Here is a 9168-nt window from a genome sequence, read left to right on the forward strand (position 1 = left end):
AGAGTCGCTGCCTCCCAGCGCCAGAGGCCCGGGTTCGATCCTGACCTGGGGCGCTGTCTGTGTGGAGTTTGCACGTTCTCCCTGTGACCCCATGGGTTTCCCCTGAGTGCTCCAGTTTCATCCCAAAGATCAGTGAGTTGGTAGGTTAGTTGGTCTCTGTAAATTGCCCCTCGTGTGTAGAATCTGGGGAGAGTTGATGGGAATGGAGGGATAATGGGATTAGTGTAAATGTGTGCTTAATGGTTAGTGCGGGCTAGATGGGCTGAAGGGCCTGTTTCCGTGCTGCATCTATGACTTTATGATTGTGACTGCAACTGTGTGGAGAAAATAAGCCAAGCTCTCCCTGAGGACTGGTCTTGTAATCCAAGTACTGGTCGTAATAGAAACATAGAAAACCTACAGCACAATTCAGGCCCTTTGGCCCACAAAGGTGCTGAATGTGTCCCTACCTTAGAAATTACTGGGCTTACCCATAGCCCTCAATTTTTATAAGCTCCGTGTACCTATCCGAAAGTCTCTTGAAAGACCCTATCGTATCCGCCTCCACCACCGTTGCTGGCAGCCCATTCCATGGACTCACCACTCTGAATAAAAAAACTTAGCCCTGACATCTCCTCTGTACCTACTCCCCAGTACCTAATGCGCTGGTACTTTTACAGTTGGAGGCTGAAGACAGACCATCTGAAGAGGGATGTGAGGCCACGGCTAAGAGACGATCCAGGCAGCTAAAGCCAAGACCTTGGGGGGAGATGCGAGAAGTCAGGACAATGCGGGCAAAGGTTGATTCCCGGGGAGCTGGGGGAAGAGGTGTGAGAAGGCGCCTGTGCTGCAGTAGAAAGGTGAAGTGGGATTGTACTGGGCATTAATAATAGTAGCAAAGGATACACCTTTTGGGAGATAAAGAGAATACTGGGGAGATCTGATAGAAGATTATAAGATTATGAGAGGCATAGATAGACAGCCGGTTGCTTTTCCCCAGGGTTGAAATGTCTAATACTAGACGGTATGTGTTTAAGGTGAGGGGGGGGTATGTTCAAAGGAGATGTGTGGGGCAGGTCTTTTCTACACAGAGAGTGGTGGGTGCCTGGAATACACTGCCGGGGTGGTGGTGGAGGCAGATACAATAGAGGTGTTTAAGAGGCTCTTAGATGGACACATGAATGTGCAGAGAATGGAGGGATATGGACATATAGGCAGAAGGGATTAGTTTAGTTAGGCATTTAATTACTAGTTTAATTGGTTCTGCACAACATTGTGGGCCGAAGGGCCTGTTCCTGTGCTGTACTGTTCTATGTTCTATTAGGAGCAGTTTTTTGAAAACCACACGTTGTTGACTGCCTGGGTGTCTGCTAGCAAGAACTGCACACGTTTACTTTGCACTCACCGACGTACAACTTAGGGGCAGGAGTAGGCCATTTGGCCCCTCGAGCCTGCTGCACCACTCGATGGCTGATCTGACTGTAACCTGAGCTCCCCCTGCTCATTTACCCGTGGTAATCTTTCACCGATACTTGCTTAATAAATATCTACTTTGGCCTTAAAAATATTCAGCAACTGTGCTTCGACTGCCCTTTGAAGAACAGCGTTGCAAAGACCCTTCTCTCTGAGGGGAAAAAAGTTGCCTCATCTTTCTTAAACTGTGACGCCTAGTTCTGGATTCTCGCATGAGGAAACATCCTCCCAATCCACCTCGTCAAGTCTTCTCAAGATCTTATATGTTTCAATCAAGTGTCCTCTCACTCTTCTAATCTCCAACAGATCCAAGCCTAGTCTGTCTAGACTTTCCTCAAAAGTTAACTTGCCCATTCTGGGTATCAGTCTGGTGAACTTTCTGTGACCTACTTCCAGAACATATACATCCTCTTTTAATTACAAAGACTGCACTCAGTACTCCAGAAGCAGTATCACCAGTGCCCCATATAATTCAAGTATTATCTCCCTACTTTCTCATGCAATAAATGATAACATTCTGTCAACTTACCTGATCATAAGCTATACCTGCAAACCAGCCTTTTGTGAATCATCCGTCAGGACACCCACATCTCAGAATTCTGCAATCTCTCACCACTTAGATAATCTGTTTCTTTTTTTATTTTTCTTGGTCAAGTCAAGTCGAGTTTATCGTCATGTACGCTGAGGTACAGGTACCATGAGAAACTTGCAGCAGCATCACAGGCACATAGATTCAGACAACGCACAGAACATAAAACATACATAAACTATACAAGACGGTGAAGAAAAAAAACTGTGCAGAACAAGACATGAGAAACATGTCCAAGATTGTGCAAGAGGTGGTCTGCAGTGTTCCATTGGTGAGGTAGCAATAGGGTCAATTCAAGAATCTGGTGGTTGTAGGTAAGTGGCTGTTCTTGAACCCAGTGGTGTGGGAGTTTAGGCTTCTGTACCTCCTGCCCAATGGTAGCAGCGAGAAGAGGACGTGACCCGGACGGTGGGAGTCCTTGATGATAGATGCCGCTTTCATGAGGCAATGCCTATTGTAGATGCTCTCGATGGTGGGGTAATTGATGTTAAATGGACAACTTCACATTTTCCCACATTATATTCCATGTGCCAGATCTTTTCCAACTCACTTCACCTACCTCTATTCCTCTTTATGTCTTCGTCACATCTTACTTTCCTCTCTCTTTGTGTCAGCAAATTCAGCAACTAAACCTTCGGTGCCTTTTAAAATTAAAATTTTATTTACAGCTTGGGAACAGGCCCTTTCGGCCCAACGAGTCCGCGCCGCCCATTCTAAACCCCAAATTAACCTACCCGTACGTCTTTAGAACGTGGGAGGAAACCCATGCAGACACGGGGAGAACGTACAAACTCCTTACGGACAGCGATGGGGATCGAACCCCGGTCGCTGGCGCTGTAATAGCGTCGTGCTAACCGCTACGCTACCGTGCCTTCATCCAAATCATTTATATAAATTGTAAAAAGTTGAGCCCCAGCATGAACCCCTGTGGCACCCCTCCCAATATAGCTTGTCAACTTGAAAAAAACCCATTTAAGCCCACTCTCTGTTTCCTGTGAACCAGTAACCACACCGATCTGTTACCTATTCGCCATAAGCTTTGACTTCCTGCAATAATTTGATGTGGTACCTTATCAAGTGTCTTCTGGAAATCTAAGTATACTACATCTACCAGTTCCTCTTTATCCACAGCACACGTCACTTACTCAAAGAGTTCCAACAAGCTAGTCAAACATGACTTTCATAAAAGCATGTTGATTTTGCCCGCTCACCATGCCACAATAACATTTGAATAGATGAAAGATATTAGTTTCCTGTAGTTTCCTGCTTCTGATCTCCACCCCTGGAGTAATGCTGTGCTTTCTCTTTCCTGCACTTTTTTCGTGCATCTGGCCTTCCTACAGTATTGGGCTCTATAAAAACTTCTGTTTGTCTTATCCTGTCTGCTCCTTAAATTTTAGGCAACTCGAGATTTAGTCAACCCACCCTTTGAAAAACTAAAAAAATACTCCAGATGCTGGAAATATGAAATAAAACAGAAAAATCTGGAAACAGCCAGCAGGTCAGGCAGCATCTGTGTGGAAGGAGGAACAGTTAACGTTTTAGTTCCAGGACTACTTCAACTTTTTTAACTTATCCATGGATGTTGGGTCCTGCCCTTGGAGTTTTTCCTGTTGAAGCACATCTATTTGAGTATAGAGAAAGAATCGCTTCATTGTTGGCCAATGCTTCTCAACTGACTGAACCCTTAATCTAATTCGCAAGTTTGCTTTAACTCACTCTGCTTTCATACTTAAAAATTATCTTCATTTAAGTTTAACCTACTGATCTTGGACATGTTGTTCTCTCCATGAAACTGAACGTAAAATTTAATCATGATTGTTGCTGACTTTCACAGTGAGATCGTTATTTGATTCTATCTCTTTGCACCGTATCAGGTCTAGTACACCTGCTTTCTGTTTGACTCCAGATGTGCTCTTTTGTCCTGAAAATACCCTTATGGACTTGTCATCTGGTCTCCCTTTGCCCATTTGATTTTTCCAGTCTAGGTGTTGATTAAAAATTCCCAATGATTACTGCTGTACCTTTTTCCCCACTGTTTCTTCCGTATTTACTCTGTCCTGCCACATGGTTAGTGTCAGGGGTCTTATACAGTACACCACATCTACTAATGCCTTTATTATTTCTTGTCTCCACCCAAACTGTTGCCACATCCTTGTTTACTGAACTTAGTACATCCCTCCCCATTGTGTTATGGCCATCATTAATTAACAGAGCCACTCCCTGACCTTTCCCCCAGCTTCCTGTTCTTGGTAAATGTCATGTACCCTTAAGTGATCGGGTCCCAATCTCTGTCATCTTGCGGCCACGTCTCTGTAATTGCTACAAGATCAGACCTGTTTATTTCTACTTGCATGCTCAGTTTCATTTCCAAAGCCACATGCATTCAGCTACAGAGCTAGTTTTGCCTTATTATTATTAAGGCATCCAGCCTTATCTGTTGGTTTATTCTTAGGTTTATATGCTTTCTATCCCTTCCTGTCCCACGTCAATACCTTTCTCTCTAGCCCCATCTCTAGTCTTTGATTTGCTGCCTTGCCCACACTATCTCAGATACTGCATTACAATGGTAGCAAGGTACTTGGGGAGAAGCTGTCCATTACTGAAGTGGCTACGGAGGCCACCATATGGCAGAACTACAAATTTGTGGGCAAAACTCCAGGCAAGTCAAAGAAACAGCCCATGGTGAGATATCCCGAAGTGAAGGACAGTCCATTTTAATCATGAATACAGCACAGAAACACTCCGTCCAGCCCACCGAGTCCTCACCAACCATCCACACTAATCCCATTTTATTGGTATTGGTCTATTATTGTCACTTGTACCGAGGTACAGTGAAAAACTTGTCTTGCATACCGATCGTACAGATCAATTCATTACACAGTGCAGTTACATTGAGTTAGTACAGAGTGCATTGAGGTGGTACAGGTAAAAACAATAACAGAGTACAGAGTAAAATGTCACAGCTACAGGGAAGTGCATTGCAGGTAGACAATAAGGTGCAAGGTCACAACAAGGTATATTGTGAGGTCAAGAGTCCATCTCATCGTATAAGGGAACCATTCAATAGTCTTATCACCATGGGATAGAAGCTGTCCTTGAGCCTGGTGGTACGTGCCCTCAGGCTCCTGTATCTTCTGCCTGATAGGAGAGGAGAGAGAATGACCCAGGTGGATGGGGTCTTTGATTATGCTGGCTGCTTCACCAAGGCAGTGAGAGGTATAGACAGGAGTCCATGGAGAGGAGGCTGGTTTCCGTGACGTGCTGGGCTGTGTCCACAACTCTCTGCAGTTTCTTGTGGTCCTGAGCAGACCAGTTGCCGTGCCAAGCCGTGATACATCCAGATAGGATGCTTTCTATGGTGCATCGATAAAAGTTGGTGAGTGTCAAAGGGGACATACTGAATTTCTTTAGCCTCCTGAGGAAGTGGAGGCGCTGGTGAGCTTTCTTGGCCGTGGCGTCCATCTTGTTCTCCTCCCCAGTTTCTACCACTCACCTGCACACTAGGGGCAATTTACAGTGGCCAATTAACTTGCCAATCAGTATGAGATGTGCAAGGAAACCAGAGAAAACCCACACGGTCACAGGGAGAACGTGCAAACTCCACACAGACAGCACCAGAGGTCAGGTTTGAACCCAGGTCATTGGAGCTACGAGGTAGCAGCTCCACCAGCAGTACCACTGTGCTGCCCATTGTGAATAGTCTACATTCAGACCAACACATGGAAAGTGAGTTACCATGTTCAGAGCATGGCAGTCCTCAAATGCAAGTAGTTTGGGGTGGGGGGAGAGGCAGGCTGTTCATTGGAGTGCCTGAACAATGGCTGCACCATTGCAAGGATTCACGGACAAGGTGGGAGGCAGTAAACTCGGCGTCGAGTGCTTTGTGAGATCATTTTAACCATGTCAGATGTTGCAGTGGAAGAGATTTCTGTCATTCATGGAGTTACTGAATGGGTTGAATCAAGCTCACAGTTAGCTGAATGCCTAGAAGGAGGGATGTACTGCATTGTGGAGGTGATTTCAGAGATCCTATGGATGATGTTACACTGGGCTTGGACTTATGATATCACCACAATACGGTGTGGCCAATGTGTGCCAAGTGTGGCTGGAAACAATTAGGGCACTAAGTGGGAGCATTTGAAATATCCAGAGAGTTGATCGTTTTCCAACTGACAATGGGAACAAAAATAGGTTTGGTATCTACAGGAAGGTAAGCTGCAGAACAGAGTGAAAGTGGACGAGCCTTAATGAGGAAGCCACATAGAAACTGATATAGTTAGACATGATCTTTAGTGATATATTGAAATCAGTGTACAATTGCAACTCCTAAAGTAGTTAACAAGTAGTGTTAATCTGTGTTTAGTTGCTGTACACGAAGACAATTACCAAGGGTAGTGCTACCTGTAAAATATCTTTTATCGAAGGTAGTCAACATTCAAGTAACAGAAGATGTGTTATCCAATGTATTTATGGTAGTGCAAAATAACAGTTACAACTGTAGTACAGGATGTGAGATCTGCATGTATGAAACTTATTTGGAGAAGTCGTCGATTGGAGTTATCAGTATCTACATACTGCAGGGATATTAAGTTTAGCTTATTAGACAGATTTTATAATTAAAAGGACAAAAGAACTAAATAAAACAAATGTTTAGTTAAATTTGTAAATATTATTTATTTATAAATGTCTCTAAATAGTTAATTGAATAACTTAATATATGTAAATAGTTAACTGTTAATATAATGTAATATATGTTGATAATTGATGATTTGTTACTTCATTAGGTCTGACAAGACAAGACAAGGTATCTTTGTTAGTGACATGTACATCGAAACACACAGTAAAATGCATCTTTTGCGTAGAGTGTTCTGGGGGCAGCCCGCAAGTGTCGCCACGCTTCCAAGGGTGTACCTTTAAGAACTCTGGGTACCATGTGGTTTTACTTTTGACCTATTGTTGTACCAATCACTGCTGTTAGTTGAATGTTAACTACCTACAAAACAAAGAGGTTTTGTTGGCAGATCTATTCTTGTTATTTGCGTTAGTGAAGAGCAATATAAAAGAGCCTTTGGACGCTACAACCATCAAACAGAAATCCAAGTAGATGTACCACTTTAAAACAGTGGCTACGAGAGCAGGTCAGAGGCTGGGTATCTTGCCGTGGCTGACACACCTCCTGACATCTCAAAGCCTTTCGATTGCCTGCAAGACACGTGACAGGAATGTGAGAGAATATCCCCCACTTGCCTGGGTGAGTGCGGTTCCAACAACGCTCTAGAAGCTCAACACCATCCACAACCACCAACCTATTTCCCCCATCTCTGGCACATCATGATTGCAGTCTATACCACCCATAAGAACCACTGCAGTTTCTTGTTCAGGCTCCTCTGACAACACCTCCCAAACTGCTGCGACCCCTACCACCAAGAAGGGCAAAGGTAGCAGGTACTGGGGAACATCAGCACAGGCAGGTTCCTCTCCAAGTTACACACTCCTCTGACTCAGAAGTATATCATTGGCGATGTATCCTCGAACTAACCAGCAGAATTGTCAAAGCACCCTCAAACATTCGAAGAAGGCAGTTCACCACCAACTTCTCAAGGGCAATTAGGCAGGGCAACACACAGATCCTAAAATAATTTCAGTTTTTCTTACAGGAAGAATAGTGCACAGTGAATTTCTCCTCAAATTAGTGTTACCTAGTTGGTAGTCCACTGTTTCCAGTCTATAAATGGTAGCCTCAAACGAGTCCATTCACTATCCTTGCTGGCCTGCATTAGTTTCTATTTTACCACTTTTTCAAATTTAAAATTCTCAACCTTGTGTTCAATGCTCTGTCGGACTTCTCCCTTTCTTCCATTTTAAGAAGATACAGGAGCCTGAGGGCACGTACCACCAGGCTTAAGGACAGCTTCTACCCCACTGTGATAAGACTATTGAACGGTTCCCTTATACGATGAGATGGGCTCTGATCTCACAATCTACCTTGTTGTGACCTTGCACCTTATTGCACTGCACTTTCTCTGTACTGTTATTGTTTTTACCTGTACTACATCAATGCACGCTGTACTAACTCAATGTAACTGCACTGTGTAATGAATTGACCTGTACGACTGGTATGCAAGACAAGTTTTTCACTGTACCTTGGTACAAGTGACAATAATAAACCAATACCAATAAACAACAAGACAACATCAGCAGCCCTCTGATCTCTGGCACACTCCTGTAGCCAGACAGGATTGAAAAATTGTGGTCAGAGCTGCAGTGATCCCCTGCCTTCCTTCTTTTAACAGTTTGGGATATAGTTCAACTGGGCACGGTGACCTAGCCACTTTCAAAGGTATTAAACCCCTTAATACTTCCTCTTTTACAACATTTATCCCATCCAACACTTAGACTCCTCCTCCTTACAGCATTCTCATCACCTCCCGTTCTCATGCAAACTGTTGCAAAGTTTACCTTAAGATCCTTACCTGCTTTCTCCACACACAGGTGAGCCTTTCAGTCCCTAGTGGATCCCACTATTTCCTTGGTTACCCTCTTCCTTTTTACGTACTCAGAAAATATCTTCGGACTTTCTTTGATTTTACTTGCCGATGCTTTTTCACACCCTCTCTTTCCAGTCCGAGTTCACCTTTTAATTTCGTTCCTATACTTTTTATACTCTTCCAGTTCATTGCTCTGGGTCTCACATAAGCTTCGTTTTTTGCTGCCCACCACCAAAGTTAAACTAGTTGGCCTGTGCTGCATTTTCTTTTGGCAATTATACAGGGCCTTGATGAGACGTTTTAGGTCAGCGACTTGTCTTCAGAACTGGGAAAGAGAGAGTTTTCTCAACAAGTTTAAAACAAGTCAGTTTTCAGCAAGAAAGGTGGTGCAGAAAGGTAACAGTCAGAGTTATACAGCACGGAAACAGGCTTTTTGGCCCAACTTGTCTATGTCGACCATGGAGCCTTCCTGAGCTAGTCCCATTTGCTTGCGTTTGGCCCATATCCCTCTAAACCTTTCCTATCCATGTACCCGTCCAAATGTCCTTTAAATGTTGTAATCATACCAACCTCTACCACCTCCTCTGGCAGCTCGTTCCATATACCCGCCACCCTCTGTGTGAAAAGCTTGCCCCT

This window comes from Pristis pectinata, chromosome 21 (genome assembly GCF_009764475.1).
Source record: "Pristis pectinata isolate sPriPec2 chromosome 21, sPriPec2.1.pri, whole genome shotgun sequence".
Taxonomy (NCBI): Eukaryota; Metazoa; Chordata; class Chondrichthyes; order Rhinopristiformes; family Pristidae; genus Pristis; species Pristis pectinata.